General features: G+C 44.0%; 1 protein-coding gene across 1 annotated transcript in view; it reads left to right on the top strand.

The window, feature by feature from the left end:
• The first annotated feature begins 5,514 nt into the window (after positions 1 to 5,514).
• ST3GAL4 (ST3 beta-galactoside alpha-2,3-sialyltransferase 4) overlaps positions 5,515 to 26,326 on the top strand; it is a 221,493-nt gene continuing 200,681 nt past the window's right edge. Inside the window, exon 1 of the mRNA XM_089537772.1 lies at positions 5,515 to 5,617. The gene's annotated coding sequence lies outside the window, so the exon portion shown is untranslated. The remainder of the gene's footprint in view (positions 5,618 to 26,326) is intronic.

The following is a 26,326-nucleotide window of genomic DNA, read 5'->3' as shown; positions in this document are numbered from 1 at the left end:
TAAACTGTCTTCTGACCAAAACACATTTCATAGAGCTTGATGAATTGCTAGGCCAGAGCTTTTTAAAGGGGTGGGGGTGTCGAAGTGGAATAAAATAAAACCACCAGGTCTCTCAGTGGATGTTATCAAAACCTACTTTACCCTTTCATACAATACCATAATTCAGTGGCTTCCCAGCATTTCTACAGGTTTTACCCATTCTGAAAGGCTGAACTGTCTCTTCTAAGGACGTTATCAGACAATGGCAATCTGAACGCAATCATGGGGTTTAACGTTATTGCATGATAAACTACCCTACGCAATTTTGGGCAATGGGAAGTCAGTCCAAATGCAGTCATGGGGTTTCACGTTATTGCGTGAGAGGTGATCACACACAATTTCGGGCAATGGCATGCTATTTTCGGGCAATGGGAAGTCAGTTCAAACGCAATTCAAATTCCCATAAATTCGCTGAACTACTGAATTCACGTGAATGCATTCTGGCCCCCCTTTCTTTTCATTCAAAATTAAGAGAAATTCCTCCTGTCTGATAAACTCCAAGGACAGTGATGCCACATCTTAAATCCTCATTAGTAATAACCGTTGTTTCTTTAAACATTTCTTCCCAGAACTTCCAGACTATGGCAGTGGTATTCCTCCTCCAGCAACAAATTTGCTTTTCCTCTGGTGTTGCTAAGCTGAAATCCCCTCTCCTACACTTCTTCTGTCAAAGGCACTGGAACCCTGTTCCATATTTTTCCTAAACAACAGTAAGTCCAGACCTCCTTTTCAATCTGGCTCCCTCTTCATAGGAATTCTCCTCAAAGGAATATGCTGAGGAGAATTTGCTTTGCATTTATTTGTTTTCTTGCAAATGTGGAATAGTAATTGCGAAACTTATATTTTAAAACAAAGTAAAACATTTAATTTAGCAGCTTTGGGGAAGCAAAGTTGATTTTTTATTAAAAAAATTAAATACAATTTTTATTAATATTTAACAATAATACAGCATTACAACAATTGCTTCCTTCGTTACAAACAAACCCACTGTCCACAGCTTACTTTAGTTGCTGCAAACTGACTTCAAACAAACCCGCTCCTCCAATTTGTAGGACACACTAGAAATAACCATTTGAATTGACAATGGTTTATGTACCTCGAGAAATGGTCCATTTGGTAATGACCTGAAGCTGTCGAATTGGGGCTGCTTTGGAAGTTTGCTTTTAATTGTCAGCTTTTGATTACGCGTTCTACTGTGGTTTTATTGTTGTTTTATATGGGATTATAGGCTTCCCTGTGGGCTTTGTGGAGCTTTGTGAAATTATATTTAATAAAATATAAGCACAAAGGGTGAGCCATTAATTGATACCTCTGCTGCTTTTGCTTCTATTATCCACCATCCTCCATCGTTTGCACATTTTAGGTACTTCCTTAGTACAAAGTTGGGAGGGTACCTCTCAAATTAGTAAGGACTACTCAGAAGGAAGCCCAACTGAGTTCAAGAAAGATTACTCAGGGTGTAAGATTGCAGTCTTGAACTACTAATCTATATTAATTGCTTGTGAACCACTTGTGGCAATGTAGATGTTTTGCAAGTGTACCTCCCATCCTCCCTGACATTGGCTCTGTTGGTTGGGACCCATAGAAGGCATCACCTGTATCTGTCCTGATTTGACAGGGATAGTCCCAATAAATCCTCCACTGTCCCACTTTTTCATCGGCTGTTAAAATGTCCAGTTTCTCTGTCCTTCCACTGCTTTCCTCTTTTGTCCACAGCTCACTTTAGTTGCTGAAAAGTGGAAAAAGTTTGCACTATTTTAACTCAGTGGGGAGAGAAAAGGAAAGAAGAGGGCAGCTCCTTGCCCTTCTCTGTAGGCTCTGGTAAAAGCAAATAGGTACAGCCCTTCCCAGCTTGTATATTCCTCCTCATTAATACCTTTTGCCATCTTGACCACATTCTGACATTGCTTGGCCATTTGTGTCCCGGTTTTCAGCTGTGAAATGTTGGAGGGTATGGACATTATCAGACAAGGGAAATTGGAAGTATAATCCAATGGCAATCTGAACGCAATCATGGGGTTTCACGTTATTGCATGATAGACTACCACACGCAAATTTGGGCAATGGTAAGCTATTTTCAGGCAATGGGAAGTCAGTTCAAACGCAATTTGCATTCACATAAATTTGCTGAACTAGCGAATTCACGTGAATGCGTTTTGGCACCCCTTTCTTTTCATTCGAAATTAAGAGAAATTCCTCCCATATGATAAACTCCTATGTCTAAAGGACCACCAGTCAGCCGCCCATTTTTATGACTGTTCGTCCAATCCCTTGCAGATCCCACTGTGATGGGACTTCTGTGTTTATGTGCCTTCAAATCCCCTCTCAGCCTATGGCTACCACATTATGGGTTTTTTGAGGCAAGGAATACTCAGAGGCCTTCCTATGGCATTTATTGAGAGCACCTGGTATTCCTTAGTGGTTTCCCATCCAAGAATTACCCTGCTTAGCTTCCAATATCAGACATGATCTGGAGCCTTTGGGGCATTTGGGTCCATGAGGTGACTGTTAGCCCACTACAAGGGTTTAGGTTAGTCCCGAGAAATGTCTTCGATTATGAAGACATTTTGCTCTGCCAAGGGAAAGAGATGAGCAAAATTCAGTTTAAGCGCACACATATCAAACCATTTATTTTATTGTTCAAGGCAGGCAGTGTAAACAAGAGGCACAAAAGGAAACTAGACTTTTGGAGCCGAGTGCGAGCCAAAACAAATATGCCGTTGTTTCCACAATCTGATTTGCTGTAATGAGCATATATACAAGCATAATGATTTTACTCAAAGACACTGCCAACAATTTAAACAAATATGTGTAACATCTACAGCAGAGGATGGGAATCATGTCACACTTCAGATGTTGTGGGACTACAAGTCCCAGCAGCCCTAGACACCATTGTGACACTGGGAGTTGCAGTCCAGCAATATAAAGAAGACTGCGTCATTTCCAGCCCTGTTGTATAGTATTAGAAGCAAGTTGAAGGCCATATTTATTTTAAAGAGAAACACCAATCCAGGTTGTTCATATAGAAGTAAATTAAAAAAAATAAAACAAACAAACAAACAAGCTTCATTTATATACCGCTTCATACCGCCTAAGCAGTGTTTAAGCGGTTTACAACTGTAAGCTAATTTGCCCCCAACAATCCAGGTATTCATTTTAGCGACCTTGGAAGGATGCAAGTCTGAGTCAAACTTGAGCCCCTTTGCTGGTCTTGAACTCACAACCTTGTGGTTTTGAGTAAGTGGCTGCAGTACAGGCATTGAACCACTGCGCCACCAGGGCTCTTTTATATTAAAAAAATATATAGAAGTGAGCTTGTTTTCTGCTGCTGCAGAGACTAGGGCTGCATCCACACTGCAGAAATAATCCAGTTTGACACCTTAACTACTATGGTTCAGTGCTATGGAATTGTGGGAATTGTAGTTTGTTGTGGCACCAAAATTGTCTGACAGAAAAGGCTGAATGGCTCATAAAACTATACGTTCCAGAACTCCATAGCATTGAACCAAAGAGGGGTCAAACTGCATTGATTCTGCCTTGTAGATGCAGCCTAAGACACAAACTGGTGGGTTCAAATGACAAGAAAAGAGATTTCACTTAAACTTTAGGAGACGTTTAAGAGAGAAGTGGAGGACATGCCCTAAAGGAGGGCATTGGGGAGTGTCAATGGAATCAGGCAGGCTTATGGACCCCTCCTTTCTGACGCTGTGTAAATCTACAATGCTATATAAAGAATAACAATAACTCTCTCTCTCTCTCTCTTTCTCGTGTGTGTGTGTGTCTTTGTGTTGGTTTTATGGAGTTTGCAAAGGAAGCCTCATCCTGCCTCCCTCTCACATAGATTTTGGGACAAGGAGGATCCCCTGGTTCCCCTCCCTCCTAGTGGCATGTGAGGGGAGGCACTTGTGGAAAGGACTGTTTGGAGCATGCTCAGAAAAGGCATTTCTAAGCAAGCAATGGGGATTTGTCCTCACCCATCTGATAGTCAAATTCGAATCTGACCCTCAGCAATGTGCCTTTAACCCCTTGTTGTGTTTTGTGTATGATAATCATTAGCAAAATGGTCTTGCTTTTCTGGGATGGCACCACTTTAACCATTTTTGGGATGACAGCACATAGGTCCCCAAGTGGAAAAGTCCATAGTTAGTTCATGGAACTCAGAATGTGTCTGGTTTTTAATTTAGGCCCCTCCAAAGATTCAAAAATGCAACTCAAGATCTATTCCAAGCATATAACTTGTTACATACTCAGGGTTCAGTACACAACTGCCTTGCGTTGAAAAAGGAAACTTAACAGCAGAATGCAGCAAGGAGACTTGTGAATGTTGCAAAGAGAAAGAATTAAGGGCTTCTACATTTATTTCCAAGGATTTAAACGCCATTAAAACACCATTAAAACGTCATTTAACCGCCATTTAAACACCTGCGCCCCGTCCATTCATTGCCAGTACTATGTGGATATTTTTATTTCACCTTTTCAAAACTGTTTTTTCCCTTTCCCTTTCTTTTTTGGTACCTGAGCTGAACAAAGTCAAATGCGAAGGAGCCCTGATGGCTCTATTGGGAGAAAGGTGAGATATAGGAAAATCCTAACCTTAATCCACTGCCAGCCCAGTCAAGACCCCGGATGGGTTTCTTCCTCAGTTTTAGCAAGGCAGGGGGACCTTGGTATCGATAGAGCTGCCATCCAGGTTTTAGGTAATGTTTCATGTATTAATTCATGTTTCTTGCTCTGGTTAGTTTACTTGAGCACATTAGGGGAGATGGAGCCTGCTGTTTTAGGGTTTTGTGTGTATGTCGATCTCTCTCTTCTTTCCCCGCCTTTTCTTCTTCTTTTTCTTTTGGAGGCTTTAGTATTTTTGGTGCTGAATTCGACTGTCTTCTTCAGTGGGTCTCAAATGGCGAGGGCTCTTTGAGATTTGGAGGCCCAGATCTTCCTCTTCCCCACATTTTGGTGTGTTCAAACTTGCCCATGTGTGGAGTTAGGCATTCCATTTCCTTCCATGAAGTGGGTCCTTGCTGCCCACTGGGATCTGGGTCCAGGGCCCCCCATTGGATGCCAAAAGTCCCATCCCATCCAATGGCGCAGTGAAGTGGTGCCTTGATGGAAAGGTCAAGGTCTGCTTTGGGGGGATTTACATGTTTTGGGGGGCCTTCAGATAAGGCTGAAGGTAGAAACTTCTAATTTAAACAATGTTGCCGCCTTAGACAGTGTTGAAATGTGAATGCACCTTGGCCGGTGCTACTACTGGTAGTAGTACTAGTAGTAGTGGGGTGGGGGTGAGAGCAGGAGTGACCCACCAAGGGCTGCCATGCTCTGCGGGGCTGAGGCTCCGTTCCTCTGAAGGCAGCCCCCAGCGCCCCCTCCCCAATGCCGCAGCCCCCCTTTGCTCGGCCTGGCCCCAGTGCGCAGGCGCGGCCGAAGGCAGGCAAGGAGGAGGGGGCCCTTCTGCAGCCTCTGCCTCCTCCTCCTCTTCCTCCTCCTGGGTCTCCGGCAGCAGAAGGCCTGCCCAGCTCCCCTGGGCCACCAAGCCTGGAAGGCCCCTCCGGGGAGAGAGAGCCAGCATGGCCAGCTGACGGTGAGTCCTGCTGCCTCCAGATTAAGCCCCTTGCCCCAACCCTCTCTGGGTGGCAAGGAAGGGCCCTTCGAAGCAGGGCAGAGCGAGAGGGAGAGGGAGAGAGGCCGCTTGGAAGGCATCTTCTCCGGGGCACTCCTTGGGTTGGAACCGCGGCTGCGTCCGCGCTGCGGGAAGAAGGACCCGCTTCGGCCCCGCTTCCCCTCTTGTCTGGCTCAAGGCTGCTATGGAATTCTGGGAGTTGCAGTATGTTGTGGGCCCAGAGCGGAGCTCAGGACCCCACAAGAACCTCCAACTCCCAAAATTCCATAGCAGCCTTGAGCCAGACAAGAGGGGAAGCGGGACCAATCCGGGTTATGTCTCCCGGGCTGGAAAGGGCCTCGTGGGTCGCCGCCCGAAGGACGCGGAGGAGGAGGAGGAGGAGGAGGAGGAGGAGCAGCAGCCCCTCGCTCCCTTCTCTCCTGAGGCTGCCAAGGGCCGGCTGGCCCTCCTCCTCCTCCTCCTCCTCCTCCTCCTCCCGGGCCTCGGCTCCCTTTGTGTCTGGCTCCCCGGCTGCAAGGATTGGGAAGGAAAGGGCCTCCTCCCTCCCTCCCTCTTCTTCCACTGGCTTTCAAAGACCCCACTTTCCTTCTCCTCCGAGAATCCCAGACCCCAAGAAGGGCCCTGGTCCAGTCCAAGCCCCTTCTTCTGCCATGCAGGAAGTCTCTCTCTCAAAGCCTCCCATCGACAGATGGCCCTCCAGGGAAGGAGACTCCACCAAAATCTGTGCCTCCGCCGGACAGCCCTTACTCTCAGGAAGTCCCTCCTAATGTTGAGCGGGAATCTCTTTTCCTGGAGCTTGCAGCAGAAAACAAGCTTGCTCCTTCCTCCAGATGACATCCCTTCAAGTATTTAAACAGGGCCCCCATAACATATCCCCCTTAACCGTCTCTTGGTCTCCAGGCAGGGATGCCACAGAGCCAGGTGGCCCAATGGTCTGACTCAAGAGATGGCAGATGCCTTGGCAGCCAAAGCTCAGCCTAAACCCAGCGGCAGCCCAGAATCCAGTGGATCCTGTCCAGGAGATGTGTTGCCCTGGGTTGCCTCTGTGACCATTGGGAAGCCTGTGGCCAAGTGCATCTCAGGGCGGTCAAGGCGGCAACAGTTATGAAGGAGGAGCAGGACAGAAGCTGCACCGTTGGCTTTTGCCCGAGTCTAAGGAGAAGGGCAAGAGCCTTTTCCCTCCCTTGCCCTGAGTTAATGGCCTGCAGCCAGCTTTTTACTGGGACTCAAATTTGCAGCAACAGGAGTAAGCTGTATTCAAAGATATAGCTGTGTTAGTCTGTGGAATCAGTATGTAGAGGGGTCTTGCTGGAGGAAGCTGAGGAACCGGGTGGCCATCTGTCCCAAGGAGGCCTTCAACGGTGCCTTCCTGCCAGGAAGAAGGGGGCTGGGCTGCCTGGCCCTTTGGGGTCTCTTCCAACTCCATGGAATCATTGTTTTTTTATCCACGCATCCATGGCTTGAAAATATTTTAATATATATATATATATTCCAAAAAGCACACCTTGATTTTGCCATTTTATACAAGGGACACCATCTTACTGTGCCATTGCATTTTATGGGACTTGAGTATCCACCAATTTTGGTATCCACCGGGGGTCCTGGAGCCAAACCCCAGCGGATGCCAAAGACCGCTCTTTCAAAGACAGATGTAGTCTTCCAGCCGTGTTCCCAGTGGGAGACTGTCTGCTTGTCCTCTGGCATTTTTGGTGGTCCATAGAGGCCCTGAAGGGCCAAAAAAGGGGCCTCAGGTATACCTCTGTTGCTGGACATTGTAACAGAAGGTCTGATGGAGTTTGACCTGAGTCCCAGGGAGCTGCCTTGAGTCCCAGTTTTGGGGAGAAAGCAGAAATAGAAACATAGACATAATAATATGTATTGTGAGAGCCAGCAAGTGTAGTGGTTTGAGCATTGGACTACAATTCTGGAGATCAGGGTTCAAACCCCTGCTAAGCCATGGAAACCCACTGAGTGACTTTAGGCAAGTTACTCTCTCTCAGCCTCAGAGGAAGGCAAAAGCAAACCCCTCTGAAGAAATCTTGCCAAGAAAACCCTATGATGATGGAGTTGCCATAATGACTTGACGGTACACAACAACAACAAGATATATCTTACACTGCTTAAGATACAGGAGTTTGGGGAGAGGGCTTTAAGTTCTGTGAACGTTGAGAAGGCCAGAGCTCAGTTGTAGACCACACATTCTGGATAGAATAGGTTCTGGGTTCAATTCCTGACTTTCCCAGGTAGGGATGAACAGATCTAGTATATACCTACTGTAAATCAACATGATTTAGCCTCCCCAAACTTACTGCCTACCAGGAGTATCAATGTGGCTGGGGACTGGGGAAGTTGTAGCCATCTGGAGTGCACCAGACTGGGATGGACTGGTGCATGTACAGCAGTGATTCTTAACTGGTGGTCTCCTTGATCTTTTAGAATTCAGGTTAAGAGGGGATATGATAGCCCTGTTTAAATATTGGAAGGGATGCCATATTGAGGAGGGAGCAAGCTTATTTTCTGCTGCCCCAGAGGACAGGACCCAGAGCAATGGATGCAAGCTCCAGGAAAAGAGATTCCAGCTCAACATTATGAGGAACATCCTGACAGGGCTGTTCGACAGAGGAACACACTTCATCCTCAGATATTATAGTGGAGTCTCCTTCCTTAGAGGTCTTTAAGCAGAGGCTGGATCTTTGGAGGATGCTTAGAGTGAGATTTCCTGCATGGCAGAATGGGGTTGGACTGGATGGCCCTTGCGGCCTCTTCCAACTGTGATTCTATGAGAGGTTGAGAGCCACTGCTGTAGGCAATCCTGAGCTAGATGGACCAGTGATCTGGCCATTTATAAGGCAGCTTCTTTGTTTCTCTGCTGCTGCAGGTGTTTCTTGTTATCTGATCCTGGCTGGGAACCACCTCTACTCTCTTCTGCTTTTCTCTTGTCTCCCAGCCGACTCTCCCAGCCAGCAGCTGTCTGTCACACCTGCCTTCCTCCTGAACTCTCCAGGTTTGTTTCATGTTGGCATGCTGGCAACATGTCAGCACTCATTTTTATACAAGGAAGGCAGAGCTGTGCTGTTGTTTATCATAAAGGGAAAATTCTGACCCTTTGGAATTGTCAGAAAGTCTTTTTCAGTGTTACAATATGCCCACATAATGACAATAATTCCAGACCAACTTTTGATCCTGGAAAATGGATGTGTGTGTGTTTGTTTGTATGTTAGCTTTCACCAACTTATCATCCTTCAGATGCAGTGGACTATAATTGAGAGACCACTTCCGCATAGACCAGCCTCCTGGAATCTAGTGACTTGGCTTAGCACAACAATATTTCAGTGTAATGACAATCATGTGTCACAGTCTTAATTCTGGCTCAATTCTGGATGATCCTGGAAATCGTGTGTGTGTGTGTGTGTGTGTGTGTGTGTGTGTGTGTGTATTTGTATGTTAACCTTCTCCATTATATCCCTCTCCGAATGCTTTGGACTATAAGAGGCTACTTTCAGCACCTTAGATGCAGAAGGACATGTGGAGAACTCCTTTTGATGGTGCTACAAGCCTCCAAAGTCCTTGGTACACTCGTTCGAGGGAGAGTATTTGGTGTGGTGGCCTTATATTATGTGGAATGTTTTCCCCTCTGATGTTACACATGCTTTGACAATTCCTGTGTCTAGGCATATGTTTTGAAAGCCTTAGATTCGTAAAATCGTAGCACTGGAAGAGACCACAAGGGCCATCCAGTCCAGCTCTCTGCAATGCATGAATACACAGTCAAAGTGCTTCTGACAGATGGCTATTCAACCTTCCTGCATGTACATCCCACTATGTATTTTAACAATAGTATAGTTATTGGTGAGATTCCTCCTGCTGTCTTAAACATGTGTAAGTTATCCCATGGAAGCAGTTGGACTTTTCTGTCCCATGAGAAACATCTGCATTTAGTTCAAAGTTGCAGAGGTGGAGCAGAGCATGTGGTACACTTTGTGCATGTAGGTACATATTGTGCATACACATTTGGTTGCATATTTAATTACACAATATCACAGTTCTCTAAGAAGACAGTGTTTTTGCTTTTGCCTGTAATATTGTGAGGATAAAATTATGCTCTGTTTCCTTGATGCATGATCTTAGCCTTTGTATATTGGATTTATGTATTCTTTTATATCATAGGTTTTATTCTAGTACAGTGTGGCCGCGTCATACATGGCTTTCAGCATACGCTGAAAGCCGCACGGGGAGGAGGGGGCACTGTGTCCCATAGGGACGAATGAGGTGCACGCCCGTGGCATGCATGCACCGCCGCATGCACAAGCCCCATTCATTTAAGTGGGGCTCAAGCAAACACGTTATTTGTTTTATGTGGAGAAGTCTGGAACGGATCCCCCGCATAAACACAGGGCACACTGTACACCACTTTGAAATCTTCAGCTGTATGGGGCATGTTACGTTCGTACGGAGTGGCAATCGATGCAGCAAAGAACTCGTTCTGTGCTGCACGGATTGCATCGGCGGAGTCTCGTCCAGCAGAGCTGTTCAGGGTGGTTAGGGAATTAACTCAACCCCCGGCCACCCTGAACTCCTTATTGGAACCAACTATAGCCTGTTGTGATGCTTTTAATGACTTTTTCGCCAATAAAATCTCTCAGATAAGGGCTGATCTTGACGCTGGTCTTTTCACAGAACCTATAGTAGAGGCGTCCAGTGACTCTGGAAACAAGATAATTCTGGATCGTTTTGAGTTTGTGAGTACCGAGGACGTGGACAAGCTTCTTGGCTGCGTGAAAAGGACGACATGTCCCCTCAACCCTTGCCCCTCTTGGTTGACCGTACAGGGAGGAGATGTTGTAAAAACTGCATTACATCGTATAGTAAATACATCTCTTCGGGAGGGTGGATTTCCATTGGCACTAAAACAGGCTATAGTAAAACCTTTACTGAAGAAACCCTCCCTAGACCCCCTGTTGAGGAGTAATTACAGGCTGGCCTCTTTATTACCATTCTTGGGCAAGGTGATCGAGAGGGCAGTTGCCTCTCAGCTCCAAGTTGTCTTGGATGAAACTGATTATCTCGACCCATTTCAAACTGGCTTCAGAGCGGGACACGGAGTTGAGACTGCCTTGGTCGCCTTAGTTGATGATCTCCGTCTGGGCATCAACAGGGGAAGCGTAACCCTGTTGGTGCTCTTGGACATCTCTGCAGCCTTCGATACCATCGACCATGGTATCCTTCTGGAACGCCTGGGGAATTTGGGTCTTGGGGGCACTGTGCTCCAGTGGTTCCGATCCTACCTCTCAGGAAGATTCCAGATGGTGAAGCTGGGGGACAGCTGCTCTCGTGAAAGAGAGCTGACATCTGGTGTCCCTCAGGGCGCCATTCTGTCCCCCATGCTATTTAACATTTACATGAAGCCGCTGGGAGAGATCATTCAGAGGCATGGAGCATGGTGTTATCAGTATGCTGATGACACCCAGATCTATCTCTCCATGTCTCCGGCTGCTTCAGTGACTAAGAAGGGCATCTCTCCTCTGAATGCCTGCCTGGAGTCAGTAATGGGTTGGATGAGGAAAAACAAACTCAAGCTGAATCCAGAGAAAACAGAGGTACTCGTGATAGGTGCCCCAAATCTAGACAGGGAAATTTGCCATCCAGTCCTGGACGGGGTTACGCTCCCCCTAAAGGACAAAGTTTGCAGTTTGGGAGTTCTCCTGGATTCATCTCTACAATTATCATCTCAAGTAGATGCGATGACCAGGAGTGCTTGGTATCAGCTTTGGCTGATACGCCAGCTGTGTCCCTGTCTGGACCAAAAGGACCTTGAAACGATAGTACATGCACTGGTAATGTCTTGTTTGGATTTCTGTAATGCGCTCTACATGGGGCTACCTTTGTACCAAGTTCGGAAGCTTCAACTAGTTCAAAATGCTGCAGCCAGATTGGTCGCGGGTACGTCTAGAACCGACTATATAACACCTGTACTAAAATCTCTACACTGGCTGCCGATTAGCTTCCGGGCTCAATACAAAGTGTTGGTTGTTACCTATAAAGCCCTTTATGGCTTGGGCCCGAGTTACTTGAGGGAGCACCTCTCCCTACATAATCCACCCTGCACCCTCAGAACAACAGGGAAACTAGTCCTTGAATGGCCAAAGGTGAGATTGGCAGCAACACATCAAAGAGCTTATTCAGCAGTAGCTCCAACCCACTGGAATGCGCTCCCGGAAGAGATTCGACTTAGTTCGACATTGGAAGCCTTTAAAAAGGCATTGAAAACTTATCTCTTCCGGGTAGCATATCCTCCCGACCTGCTATAGGAAACCAGTCCCTAATGGATTAAATTTTCATCTGATGCCCGATTGTTTTTATATATGTTTTTAACTGTTAACTGTATTCTTAGTATGTATATTAGATTGTACTATGACACGGATCATAGAGTTTTTAATGACTGTAAACCGCTTTGATCTGCAGGAAAAGAGGTATAAAAATAAAAGTTTTATTATTTATTTATTATTATTATAAGTGTATGTAAATAAAGAAATACAACTTTCATCACTTTCAACTATCACGCTGAGAGGTCGAAGAAGTGGATGTACCATATATTTTCAAGAATAGACAGGTGCAGAATTTAAAAATATGCTTTAAATGATAATTTTGTAATGAAGAAATACAGTGATAAAGGCAGAATATGGAAGGGAGGCTTAGGAGTTATTTACACAACTTACCATATATTCTTGTAGTTTGTAGGCTAAACTCTAATGCACTGTGGCAAACATGTGATTTTTTAATTGGGACTACCCAAATACACTAAAGGAACCAGGTCCCATATGATCTTGGAACCTGAGCAGAGTCAGATCTGGTCAGTAGCTGGATGGGAGACTGCGAATGAAGACCAAGTGCTGTAGACTATATTCCAGAGAAAGGAACTATCAAAACCACCTCTGTATTCCTTGCCTTAATAACACCTATGAAATCCATGGGGTCAGCATAAGTCAACAGTTGAAGGTGCACACATGCACACCTGCTCCCACTAAACTCTTCCCTCTGTACCATCTGATATCCACTAATGACATATTTCCTATGACTGGGCCACAGGTTGTATGGTATGTAATGTCAGCATTAAGGAATATGAGCTGATGGTTTCAGCTAGAAAGGGATGAGGATTGTGGCTGTGCAAATATGAATAGAGCTCAAGGGCTTTGAGGATACACATTTGACTTATACTGATTGATGTCTCAATCTTCAAACTTGTTTCCAATGCCATTACTGAACAGGGATACCTGTGAAGAGTGCCTCTCAACATCTAATTACTCCATTTTCTTTAAATATTTGGAATGAAAGCTAAACATTGGCCTGTTACAGACTGCCAAAATAAAGCTGCTTCGGGTCTCTTTGGAGGTATGCTATTTAAATGATGCATGGGTCCTAAGAGTCCGGAGGTCGCGCCAAAGCCACACTCCATTCGTAAGCACTGAAGTGCGGCTTTGGTGCAGCTTCCGGATTCTTAGGATGCATGCATCCTTTAAACAGCATACCTCCAAAGAGACCCGAAGCAGCTTTATTTTGGCAGTCTGTAACAGGCCTTAGTCTTAGATTAAATGCATGATCACATTGAAGATGTATGCAGGGAATAGCTGGCCAGGGAGAGGAGAGCATTGTCCCTCCCAGTAAGTATTCCACCTTCCAATGAAATCTTCCTGCAGCCCACATTTTTAGCATTGCAGAGAGAGTGACACAGAGTGTGACATGTACATGGATGGTGCTATACAAATAAATAACAACAACAACAACACCTGCATTTACTATGATCATACCCCCTTGGTCACGTTGCCAGCTCTTTCCCTTTGGATGCTTAAACTGAAATTCCAGGTGCTCAACTGAAAGTTTTTTAAGTTACTGCAATGCTAGAAATGTAAGGAGTGAAGGAAAATTTCATTGAGGAGGACAGGATTCTTATTTGGGGAGAGAACCCAAATTTTTAATCCCTGGAGTGTTTATGTGTGTTAGCTTTAAATTGGGGTGTTATTTATTTTTTTTTTTTTGGTGAGAGGAGTGCTATTATCAGCAGAATCTTAGTTGGCTGGAAAAGTAGGTTTAAACCATTCTTTCTACAGTCCTAATGGAAACCTTCAGCACTTCTTCTCTAGAAGCTAGCATTTGCCACTGGGGGTTAGAAAATTGCTGTTGATTGATATTGTAGAGGTTTTGCATGTTGGGTTTCTCCGAAGTATTTTATTCATCCCACTTGGCCCAGAATAAAACACACAATCTTCTACAAAACAAGTGAGCTCTATTGTTAGTAACAGAATGGATGAGAAGGGACAAAGTAAAGCTTAATCCAGAAGCGACAGAAGTGCTCCTGGTCAGTCAAAAGGCAAATCAAGAGATAGATAGAGATGCTACCTGTACTGGATGAGGTTACATTTCCCTTGAAATCTCAGGTCCTCAGTTTAGGCATACTCCTGGACTCACATCTGACCTTTGGAGGCCCAGATTTCAGTGGCATTTCAGTACATTTGCACCATTAAAGCTACTGTGCTAGCTGTGCCCATTTCTTGAGAGATTAGATCTGGCCACTATGATACAGGTCTTGATTACTAATTGCTTGGATTACTGTAACACGCTCTACATGGAACTGCCTTTGCAAAGTGTGAAGAAACTTCAGTGGGTCCAAAATGCTTTTGCTAGTCTGCTGAATGGGGCTAGTTGCAGAGAAATATAACTCCTGTGTTGCAAAAGCTTCACTGGCTACTGGTCTGTTTCCAGACAGAATTCAGAGTGCTGGTTATGACCCTTGTCTTGGTTGTGTCTAGAATATCAGGCTGACTTTTGCTTTCTTTTAGGTTTTCTTTTATACGGTGGTGGTCATTTCAGACTGAAGTTGGGGGAAGGGGGAGAAATGGGTACTCTTCTGTTAAATGTGATCAGAACTGCCTCTGCTGGATGTGGATCAATAGAGATGATGGAGAAGAGCCATAGTTCAGTGACAGAACACATGCTTGGCATTCAAAGGATGGAGATACCCAGAGTTCAGTCCCAAGGTTGAAAGAGAGCAAAGCTTTCTCTTGAGACCTGAGAGAGCTCCTGCCAGTATGAGTAGACAGCAGTGATCCAAACCAGTTTTTCCTAGCTTAGGACTCTTCAGACATCTTGGACCACAGCTCCTACCATCACCAGCCATCATTGCCAGTGATGGGAGATGTAGTTTAATAGATCTGGAGGACCAAAGGTTCCCTACCCACCTGTGCTTTAGTGTTACACACAAAGCTGTTAAATATATGCTGTACCACAAGAGAGTAGCTCAAAAATGATGTTGTCCTGCCACTGACCCTTGTTTGCTTCCTTTGCAGCATTTGGTCAGTGGGTTACCAAGGGCCGCAGGGTGCAGGAATTAATAGAAGAATGGTAAAAAAATTTTTTGGCAGTCCTGGTTTGAAGACAAGACATTTTGGCAATCTTTAGGCCACTGCCAGTTGAATTCACAGAGAAACAACTTTGGATGAGGTGTTTGTGGCTGTGCTGAGAGCCATCTGACACGATCCTGGGAATTATTCTGAGAAAACAACTCTTGAATTTGCTTTATCTTGTTGAAAGCATGAACTTGAAGCCAGATGAATATGGTTAACTATGGCAATATTGGAGATTATTAGAACATGGTGGTGATGATGTGTGTGTGTTTCGCTCTTGTGGACTTCTTGTTGACTTGGAGCCCTTTCACATTAGAATCATAGAATCATAAAAAGTCACGATTCAAAACTGACAGGGTATGCCTGCTGGCAGAGGCATGGCTTTACTGCTCCATCAGTGTTTTCAGCTGTCCTATCTCTTCTGGCAGGTCATTCCACAGTCTGGAGGCAGCAGAGGAAAAGGTTCTCTGGGAAACCATTGCCAGTCTAGTCCTGCCCAGTTAGAGCAAACACTGGGCGGATTGTATGGGAGGAGGCGATCCTGTAAGTAACCTGGACTCAAACCATGTAGGGCTTTAAAGGAAGTAACTAACACTTTGTACCTCACCCCAAAACTGATTGGAGTGGAGTGACTTTTAGTAATGGAATAGCATTTATTGATTTTACTTAAGGGTTTGACATGAGGCTGCTTTTGTGGCACACGTTTTGGCACTGAAGAGGCTTTGTAGATTATATAAAGATTAATTAGCAGAGATGCCATATTGGTAATACAGTAGAAGCAAATGAATTTGGATTTGTATGAAAAGTTGTTGCAAAGTTATCAGCCCGACCCACTTCCCAAATCTGGGTGTAAAAAAAAATGTTTTTTTGGTAATGGCTCATCACTGTTCATAAAACATTGTTAGATCACTATGATCCAGAAACCAAAGAAGAGTCCTTGCAGCGGTCGCACTCATCTGAGACTTAAAGATCAGCAGGAAAAGTCATGGCCACAGCTTTTTTGGAATAAGGAAAATATTTTGATGACTGATGATCTTCTGAAGGGACAGTCAGTTAATGCAGAATACTACTCTGACTTGCTGTGCTGGTTAAAGGAGACATTGAAGGAAAAGTGGCATGAGAGGCTTGCTTTTTGCAGGACAAGGCAGCTGTTCACAGGGCTGGCAAGACGATGGATGTTTTGAAGAATTTGGGGTTTGAGTGCATAGACCATCCACCTCACTCACCAGGTCTTGCTCCATCTGACTTTTTCCTGTTTCCAAACCTTTAAAGAATTTGAAAGGAAGAAAATGTTCAAATAATTCAGTGCTGATAACAGTATTTCAGTGCGGAGCAGTATTTCAGTGACCAGACATCAGAATTCTTTTTGGAAGGTTTAAAGAAGCTTGAGAAATGATGTGCCAAATATGTGGAATAGCATTCAAGTTTTATGGCTTAAGGTAATTCCCTTCTTTGTTGGGCCAACAACTTTTCAGCACCCCCCCCCCCATACAAAGATCACTAAGGCACGTTACAGACCGCCTGAAAGCGGTGGTCTGCCGCTGCAGCCATTAGCGGTGCCGAGGAGCCCCAGCGGCCAAACCGCAAGGCTCTCTGGCACTGCAAAAAAGAAGCACCAAAATGGCACTTCTTGTTGCAGCGTGCTAATGATGCTGCAAGGCGCCAATGGCGCACTCGCGGTGTCATTACTGTCGTGTGACGTGCGGACGCTAAGCATCTGCTATGTTGAGATGGCAGTGCCCGTGTAGAACGGGTGCCACCATTTTGTACATCCTCAGGACGTACTAGGGTTAGGGGTGTGCGTAAAGCATGCCCTTTCCTAACCCTAGTACGTCCTGGGGACGTACTTTACACCCGTGCGGAATGGGCCAAAGATATTAATGCCTCACCCTACTAAAAGGACTTAAAGTGCTTTCTGAAGCATTGTTTCAGACAACGTCATTAGAAGAGCTTCCTGGGTGGCCTTCTTGGACAAGTGAGGATGCCACGGCTGAAACAGATCCTGTTTCCTTCTGGTTGTCATTTTCTTGCCCCAAATTTATGTTATATTGCAGTAGTAAAGGGAGCTCAGAGAAGATGTTCCCTTAAAAAATCTGATGCTTAGGGAAACTTGAAATCTTCTTGTTTTCAGTATCCGGAATGTGACAATACATAACCTGTGTTCCCATTTTGAGTCAGCTCCTTAATCTTTTGCCTCCAGTCACGTTCATGGCTGAGTGTGGTTTTGAATCTGGATGTCTTCAGTCTCAGTCCGAGGGAGGCAATGATTGCCTTCTATGTTTTTGGATTGTAACACAGTTAATCCCTCGCAATGCTGGCTACGGCTGTTGGATGTTGTAGGTGCCAAACATCTAGAGGACCAAAGTTGCCCACCCTTGCTCTAATCACTGCATGGCACTGTGTTTTGGTGACATAAGATAACCATAGTACCACTATTTCAAATCCTATGGTCATCTTTGTATTTTAATAACTCCCAGAAAACCTAACCTCAATGCTTCTAGTCAGGATTTAGAATGATCCTGAAACATGCCTCCCTAATTGTGAACAATTAATTGTCTCTGAAAATCTGAATCCTCCCTGTTTTGAATGTATGTAATGGGAACAGTAATCTTCTTGTTAGTATAGGCCGCTGGTGCTTGCAGTGTTCTCCCCAGTATAGCAACTGCATGCCTGGTCTCTGAGCTTGAACATATATGATTCATGCTTTACCTCCTCAACCATGAGCTCACCAGATGACCTAAGCCAAGCCACCGTCTCTTCGACTAAGTTCCCACCAACTTAGTGCCAGCTTAATAAGGCTAGCCCATCCCATAGGGCTGTTTCTAAGCACTGCTGGGATCATGTCTCTGAAAACAGCCAGGTTGGAAAGAATGCATTACACACAAGGAATGGTGTGAGCTGTAAAACATTACATTGGCGAGTAGGGAGGGCAGGGTGTTAGTTTTGCAACATATGTAACTGCTGATAGTCTGTGTGTGTGTGTGTGTGTGTGTGTGTGTGCGCACACTTGTGTATACGCATGCATGCATGTATGCAGTCTTTTAAGGGGATTTGTTTGGGCTATTTTCATATACTGTATATTAAATGCATTTTTAAGAATTAAAACCCCCTCAAATATAATAAAAAGTAGTATGTTACTCTTTAAATGTTAACTAGTGACTAATATGATTACTTTGTAATCACAAATGCAACCATTTTGTAATCATTTTGTGATTACTTTGTAATCACAGATGCTGCAGTTACCAACCCGGCCTTTCCAGGATGTGAAAAGGAGCCGCAAAAAAAGTTCCCTTTTTGCGCCCTGGAAAGGGCGCCATAGCCACATTGCCGCAGCTATACGGTGCTCTTTCGGCACTGTGTCACATGGATGCAGTGCCGGAGGAGCACCATGATGCCATGTGCCATGTGGAGCGGTGTGTGGTGTGTGGCATCATGGTGCCCTGGGGGCCGGAGTCAGGGTATGCATCATCTGGACGCAATGCCCTGACTCCACCCCCAGGATGGCCTTTCAGGCCAGTCTGAACAGGGCCAAAAATAATAGGTAATGTAATGTACAAAATGCCGATAAATACTTGATTAAATAAATGAAGTAGGGCACAGGCTTGTTTGTGTAGGAAACTGTGGCTCTCTGGCTATCTCTGAACCTCAGCTCCCATAAAGCCTCTCCATTAACTGAGGAGAAAGGTAGGCTAAAAGATCTGAAAGACTGCCTGGTCTGAGGCAGGAGTAGGAACCTGTGGTCCTCCAGATACCCATTAACTACTACTCTTATTACCCACTGTGGAGTCCAGCAACATGTTGGGAATAAACAACAATAGTGCAAGTGGTTTGAAGCGACCATTGGATGAGTTTTCTCAGAGCACTTGAGAAATGAGGTCCTTTCCCTCCCTTCCTGGCTTATTGATTTGGTGAAAGACGCGGCTTTTCATTTATATAAGTTGTTGCTTCCCTTTTCCTTGTATTCCGTGAAGCCATGGGCAACAACTGTGGGGTTGCTAATGATCTTTCCTGGTTTCACATAATCAGTGAAACAAGTTATCATTGTTTATCATGGGCCACTGATTCTTATGCGCCGAGCAATTATCTGACAATGGGAACCTCACTGAGAGGCCATAGAACTTATCACAAGCTTATCACAAGTCAGCTGCATAAACAGTAGTGCCATTTGCTTCTTATTTACGGTTTTTGTACCTACGTTGCAATATGGAGAAAGGGTGACTGTACCTTTTGTATTAGAAGGGAAAATTTCATAATACAACACATTTTACTCAGTTCTTTCAGCTTTGCCCATTGTTAGGTGAAGGTAAACAATATGGTATACTAATTTGTGCATTTTAAAATGTGTATTCTGCATTTCATATTTTTGTGTACTAAGCTGTGAAGGACTATGGCTACAAACAGTAAAGTTAGTGGAAGATTGTGTTGCAACCACAAATTGGCCATTGATGGTAACAGCTATTCTTGCCTCATTTTCAAGAAACTCCTAAGGATAATAATATTTGGATGAGCAGATGAAATTAAAACATGGAGCCGGAGTTGTTCATTTCAATATTGTGAGTCATTTCAAATAATATAGAGGTAGTTACATTTGCTGCTGGAATCTACATGGCTGTGTGCATCATAGCCACATGCCATAAATTGGCAATCACAGCCCAGCTTTGGTCCTTTTATTAGGTAACAGCCCAACATTTTTTAAAAATCAGTTTGTGCTGGTGCTTTTCCAAATATTTAAACCAAACATTGAAAAATGAATGTAATTCTATTTCTGTTTCTCAGTGTTTGAACACCACTCAGATCCTAAATGCTCCAAATTGGTGGAATAGTCTACCGTTCAGAAGACACTCCTTTCGCATTCAGCTCTCATCCCTGTTTATAGTTTACCTTACAGCATAGAAAACCAAGAGTGACTAGAAATATAACAGATCTTTTTCAGAAACAGGGCAATGCTTTTAAAAATAAATTTCTTTCTGTGTTGGTCTCAGCAGTTTAAAACATTCATTATTTCTGCTCAGGATATAAGGCTTCTTTCTCTAGATTATGTTCCTGCAGAACATGGGAATGCAACTGTGAGGAGCCATGTGGGATACCCCAGAACCCATTGGGAGGCTGCACTCCAGCCATGCTACTAAATTTATTGTGGCACCAGTTGCAAAATTGCTTTTAAAATGTCAAATATTGTTTTTCTTTGTTCTGAAAGGCAGTCATGCTTCCAGAGTGTCTTGGAAGGGTAGTTCCATGTTTTCCATGTCTCTTGCCACAAACAGCCTGTCAGTCCAGTCTCGGTTGTGCTCTCTCCTTTAGAGTCCCCCCCCCCCCAATATGCTTAAATGATGCAAAATGTAGGGGTCCCCTAAGCTTCATGGTACTTCCCTTTTGTGCATGGATAATGCTGTTTTGGCTATGTAAAGATCCATACTCTTAGGAATGAATTTGCAGTTAGTATAAAGGGAGTTTGAAAAGCCAGCATCTTCATTCTTGTGAAATGCCTCATGTCTCCACCTTTTCCTTATGGGCTGAGAAATCATATACAACCCCTTCCTTTTAGAAATAGCAGCAACATCTGCTCTGGCCTTTTCTGCTGCAACAGTAATGTGGTTCCTCTTCCGCAACTGGTTTCACAGATTTGATCAACAAACCAGCTATAATATTTTGTCAGATTTGTGACATTTGGAGAGTAACCTCACCCTTCCTTCCTGTAAGTTGTACAGAGTAGCATAAATCCTCCCTCTGCCTTCAGTTGTTCTTCCAAGGAGCCTGTGAGATCAGCTAGGCCCAGGAAAATGATTTTCCTCTCTCATCCTTATTTTCGTGCCTTTGTCTCTCTCTGTTCAGACTAATGGCCTGAAATACTGAAACTGAAGGCAAAAAGGCTGCAAACAGAAACAGAGGATCATGCTCTATCCTCCAAGGTCCCACATTAAGAACCCTTTCTTCTTTCTGTAGGTTATCAGGGAAGACAAGAGAACAACTTTCGCCATAGAATGACACTCTCACCAGAATTTCTGAATTTGAGCTAATTGTTAAAGCTGCATGCAAACAGCCTCATAATATTCTCCACCCCAATTTGTAGACAAATATACTATATCTTTGGGCCCAAAAAGACAGGCCAAAATAAAGCTACTTTGGGTCACTTTGGAGGCATGCTGTTTAAATGACACATGCGTCCTAAGAGGCCAGAAGCTGCGCCAAAGCCATTCTCCGGTCCTAAGGACTGGAGCTCAGCTTTGGCACAGCTTCTGGCCTCTTAAGATGTGTGTGTCATTTAAACAGCATACTGCCAAAGTGACCTGAAGCAGCTTTATTTTGGCCTTTCTGTTTGGGCCCTTTATAAACCATTTTTAGGAAATCTTATCAGTTGATATGGTTTTCAATATCATCTTCATGATGATGATAGTCAACTGCATTTCTCCACTCCAGAACTCCCATCTGATGTGGTACTACATCTTGTCTTTCAGCTCTCTCAACATGGATGCTTCATCATTGCCTAAAATTTAACATGTCAGAGACAGAGCCATTTTTCCTCCAAATACATTATCTTGTTTTTTTTTCTATTTTCTTTGGATAACATGTTTTACAATTGAATCATTTTTTTTATTCCTTCCTTCCATTGTGTGTGTGTGTGTGTCTGTCTGTCTGTCTGCATAAATAGGGTGATAAAAATGGTGAAAGGTCTGGAAACCATGCCTTTTGAAGTGCAACTTATGGAGCTGGATGTGTTTAGCCTGGAAAGGGGCAGTTAAGAGGTGATATGATAGCCCTGTTTAAATATTTGAAGGAGTGTCATATTGAAGATGGAGCAACTTTGTTTTCTGCAGCTCTAGAAGATAGGATCCAGAGCAGTGGGTTCAAACTGTAAGAAAAGAGTTTCCATCTACACATTAGGAAGCGCTTCCTGACAGTAAGAGCTGTTCAGCAGTAGAAGATGCTGCTTCCTTGGAGTGGAGTGGAGTCTCCTCCTTTGGAGGTTTATAAACAGAGGCTGGATGGCCATCCTTTGTGGGGAAATTTGATTCCGTATTCCTCCATGGCAGGAAGTTGGATTTGATGGCCCTTGCAATCTTTTCCATCTCAAGGGCCTGTTACAGACTGCCAAAATAAAGCTGCTTCTGGTCTCTTTGGAGGTATGCTGTTTAAATGATGCATGCATCCTAAGAATCCAGAAGCTGCACCAAAGTTGCACTCCAGTGCTTAGGAATGGAGTGTGGCTTTGGCGCGACCTCCGGACTCTTAGGACCCATGCATCATTTAAACAGCATACCTCCAAAGAGACCCGAAGCAGCTTTATTTTGGCAGTCTGTAACAGGCCTATGACTCTGTCCTGTCTGCAGACATCTTCCTGCTGACTCTTATGGTTACTGGAATAAAGTTCTTGCTGTTTGACATACAGAAGGTTGGTTCTCTACGTAAATTGGAGGGGGGGGTAGTTATTGAGATAGAGGGGTTTGCCTTTGCCTTCCTCTGAAGCTGAGAGAGTGTGACTTGCTCATGGGCAACCAGTGGTCTTCCTTGGCTGATGGATGGTTTGAACCCTGGTCTCCAGTGCTCAAACACTACACCGTGTTGGGGACAGCATTGTAAAGAATGGAGAAGGATTTCTAACACTAAATATTCAGAGGTTGTTAAGTTACTTTGTACTTTCAATATCACAGAACCCTTTTCTTCTTCCTGCCTGTGTCCAGTGCGCTGCTTCCGTTTTGGACGTGATGACTCATTTTGTAGTTAAGCAACCAATGTGATAAAGGAAGAGCACATTCTTTAAAAGAAACTAGATCAAGAAAACCAGCTGCTTTGGGTGTGACATAAAGATGATCACTCTGAGCAACATGTCTCCTTTATACTAAATGAAGAACTTCTCTCCCTTGCCATTTACCATAAAATGTAAGCAGCATTTGGAGAGACTTACCACTGGCTCTTTCAAAAACGAATACAGGTATATCTCAGTTAATGAAGTAGATGTGGGTTCCTGGGCTTTTCTTCTCTGGTACCAGAGGCAAAAATAATATGGAAAGAATAAGGATAGGCGCCGACACACAAAAGAGAGGAGCAGTTCAACATTTTCCAGCACACTTTTTATTCAAAACCAATGTTACAGTGAAATGAAACAACCAGGTCAGGTAAACCCTGCAAAGATAAGCATTTTGAAGCTTCTAGAGAGCACTTGAAAGCTTCCAAAATGCTTCCTGGGGTGTTTTTTTCTTTCTTTCAACAGCCTCCGCTTTTCTTACAATTTCCATTTTGATGGCAGAATTTATAGATATTTGCTTGCCAGGATTGCTGGTGAGGCAGGCTAGTCTACTTTCCCCTTTTCTTTCTGTTTTGTTTTATACAGGTGTTCAGTAAATAATTCTGGTGGCAGCTGTTTACCTTGCATGTTGCACATAAGCACACACAGCTACAGTAGGGCCAGCTAGACTGTATTTATTGCTTGCAGACACATTGCTGGAACCCCACACTGAAATTCTTCTCCTTCACTGTCCTCCCTTCACTGTCCTCCCAATGCAAATGCTGCCATAACAACAACAACAATGCTAGAAAGGACACAGGCTTATATTTTGTTTTTAACACAGCTTTCTGTCCCCCCCCCCCCCCCCCAGCCTGTTATGCCTTCAATTCTTTTCTTTCATAGAATTCTGACTTGGCTAAGGAATCCCCCCCCCCCCCAAATGGTGAAAGAGTCCACTTGTGTGTTATTTTGAGGGTTTTGTTTCTGTAGATGTTTTAGAAAGTTTGTGACTTGAGATACTGTATTTCCAGGGAATGATCTGAGTCTAGCTTGCAGTCTCAGGACCCTTTCTGCTCTCTCATTCATTATCAGAACTTCTACAAATTCCAGATAGACTCCCATCCTCTGGATGGGAAGAAAGTCTTACTAATGGTTGCATTTACATTAGGAAAACCTTCACCTGCAAATTCCATTGTGTTCTGATAGTGGATACAACTGAATAGCCTACTTCTGGTTCCTTTTCCCCACCCTTCCTCTTGGCAAGATGGACTTCCCAGAGAAATTTCCCTCAAACAAAGGGGAGTTCATTGTTCTCCAGTGTTCCTTGAGGTTCAGGCGGTAAAGAAATACAGTAATATTGCATTGATGGTGAGCTGGTTCACATGCCATTCTCATCCCAGGATGGAGAAACTTGGCACTCAGTATATTTTTGCACTACATCTCCTACATCTCTTACTGTTGACCATGATTGCTGAGGTTTCTGGGAGATGAAGTTCAAAAATCTAAAAAGCCAAAGATTCTCTTGCTTCCCCCCCCCCCCCCCCCTTTTACCATGGCTTAGCAATTTGCAGATGGCAAGGCCACATGCCTCCCTTTCCATTCATCTTTTTGCCTGATTTGGTATAGGAGTCGATCAGAATTTAGTTTCCGTTTCTCTACAAGTTGTCTCATCTTAATGTATGAATGAGAAATTGGTGTTTCAAAACAACAACAACAACAACAACAACAACAAAACAAAACCTGGTGAGTTTCTAAACAAGTTGGCTTCAACCATGGTTTATATGTAAACACAGACTCCTTTCTGTAGAAAGTGAAATTACAATCTGCAGACTGTGAGAATTGTTTGGCAATGGACTAGACCGCCTCAGAGGTAGAGACCTTCTTTGGAGGTCTTTAAACAGAGGTTTGAAGGGCATCTTTCTGGCGTGCTTTAGCTGTGTATTCCTGCATGGCAGAATGGAGCTGGGAGCAATGCCCAAGTCTCTCTGATTCCAATTTGCCTTCTCAGTTTCCTGGGAGGAGGACGGTGAAGTGAGAGTGGTTCTAAGGCTGTATTCACACTGCAGAAATAATCCAGTTTGACCCAACTTTAACTGCCATGGCTTAATGCTATGGAATTCTGTGAATTTTGTAGTTTTGTGAGATATTTAGCCTTCTCTATCACAGAGCCTTGGTGCCACAACAGACCTCAGTTCCCAGGAATCCATAGCCTTGAACCATGACAATTAAAGTGGTGTTGAACTAGATTATTTCTGCAGTGTGGACGCAGTTTTTGCCTGACACTTTGCTTGGATTCCTTCAGGCTCATTCTCATAGTTCTAAATGTTGGGTTAAGGTTATATGGAAGCGAACCAGCTATTTCCAAAGAAGCATATTCTTCCATCCATTAAATTTCTACACGAAACGCTTATACCTAGATTATAAAATCTGTTGGAGTGGCTTATTTCCCTCAGGCAGTACCACATTTGGGTTCTGGAACACGTGTAGATTCTGAAGTGCTTTTATGTGGCCTGTGGGCTAGACTTTGGAAATCCTCTTTTGTCATTGGCAAAATTCAAGTCCAATCCTTGGCTTGAGAGTGCTTGATAGCGGTCTGACTGAATAGTTCTGGAGCCACAAAGCTTATTAAAAAAGCCTCATATGTATTATGGGTCAGTTTTTGGGACTATCTCATAATTTCCAGATTCAGCTGATGCTAAAGAGCTTGTGTCATCAGTTTGCAGGAAGTAGCACAGATCCTCTTAGCTGTGGCCAGTGGCTCAGGGAGACAAGACTTGCCATACTTTTCAAAGACGATGGAGTTTCTTTGAGAAGATCGGATGCTACAATAGATTGGAAGACAAGGCTCCTTGGTTTATGGAACATCCACAGTGTAAATTTATATATTTTTAATCTTAGCTGTAGGATCTGTGGCACCCACAGAAAAAAGGCAATCTTAACAAGACGTAGGGCAAATAAGAAAGTTAAGTCAAACGAACCAGCTATTTCCAAAGCATATTCTTCCATCCATTAAATTTCTACATGAAATGCTTATATTATCATGCAATATTATTTCTTTACTTCAGAGAATAAAATAATTACAAGTGTAATGGTAATTGACTACTTTTTTGGACCCTGGTCCACCGACAAATTACTTTTTAAAAGCAACATTTGCAGTGTGCGATTGGGTCTCACACAACCCTTTATGAAAAGGACACCTAGATATGGTAGTCCAGCATCCAACGGGCCACATACTCTTCTCCACAGTTTTGTGGACAAAGCAAAAGAGAGCCCTGGTTGTGTGTTTGGGTGTGCATGTGTGTCTGTATATATAGATATATGTTGCTGTGCCTTTGTTGCCTGAGCCAACACCAGTGTAGCCTTTGGGGCTGTAAAGGCTACTTTAAAAGCTATCAAATCCACTGCATTGCATGGATCAATAGGGTTCTCTGCAAACAACTCATTTAGATGTTTAGATGTAATGCTCTTGGTCCAGTAAATACTTGGGCAGAGAATGAACATTGGGCCAAGCACTGCCTCCTCTTTCCTCTCTCTGCTAGGGGATGCTAG

Source organism: Sceloporus occidentalis, unplaced genomic scaffold (genome assembly GCF_023333645.1).
Source record: "Sceloporus occidentalis isolate IW3139 unplaced genomic scaffold, rSceOcc1.0.p SCAF_9, whole genome shotgun sequence".
Classification (NCBI taxonomy): Eukaryota; Metazoa; Chordata; class Lepidosauria; order Squamata; family Phrynosomatidae; genus Sceloporus; species Sceloporus occidentalis.
This window is presented reverse-complemented; position numbering and strand designations above follow the sequence as displayed.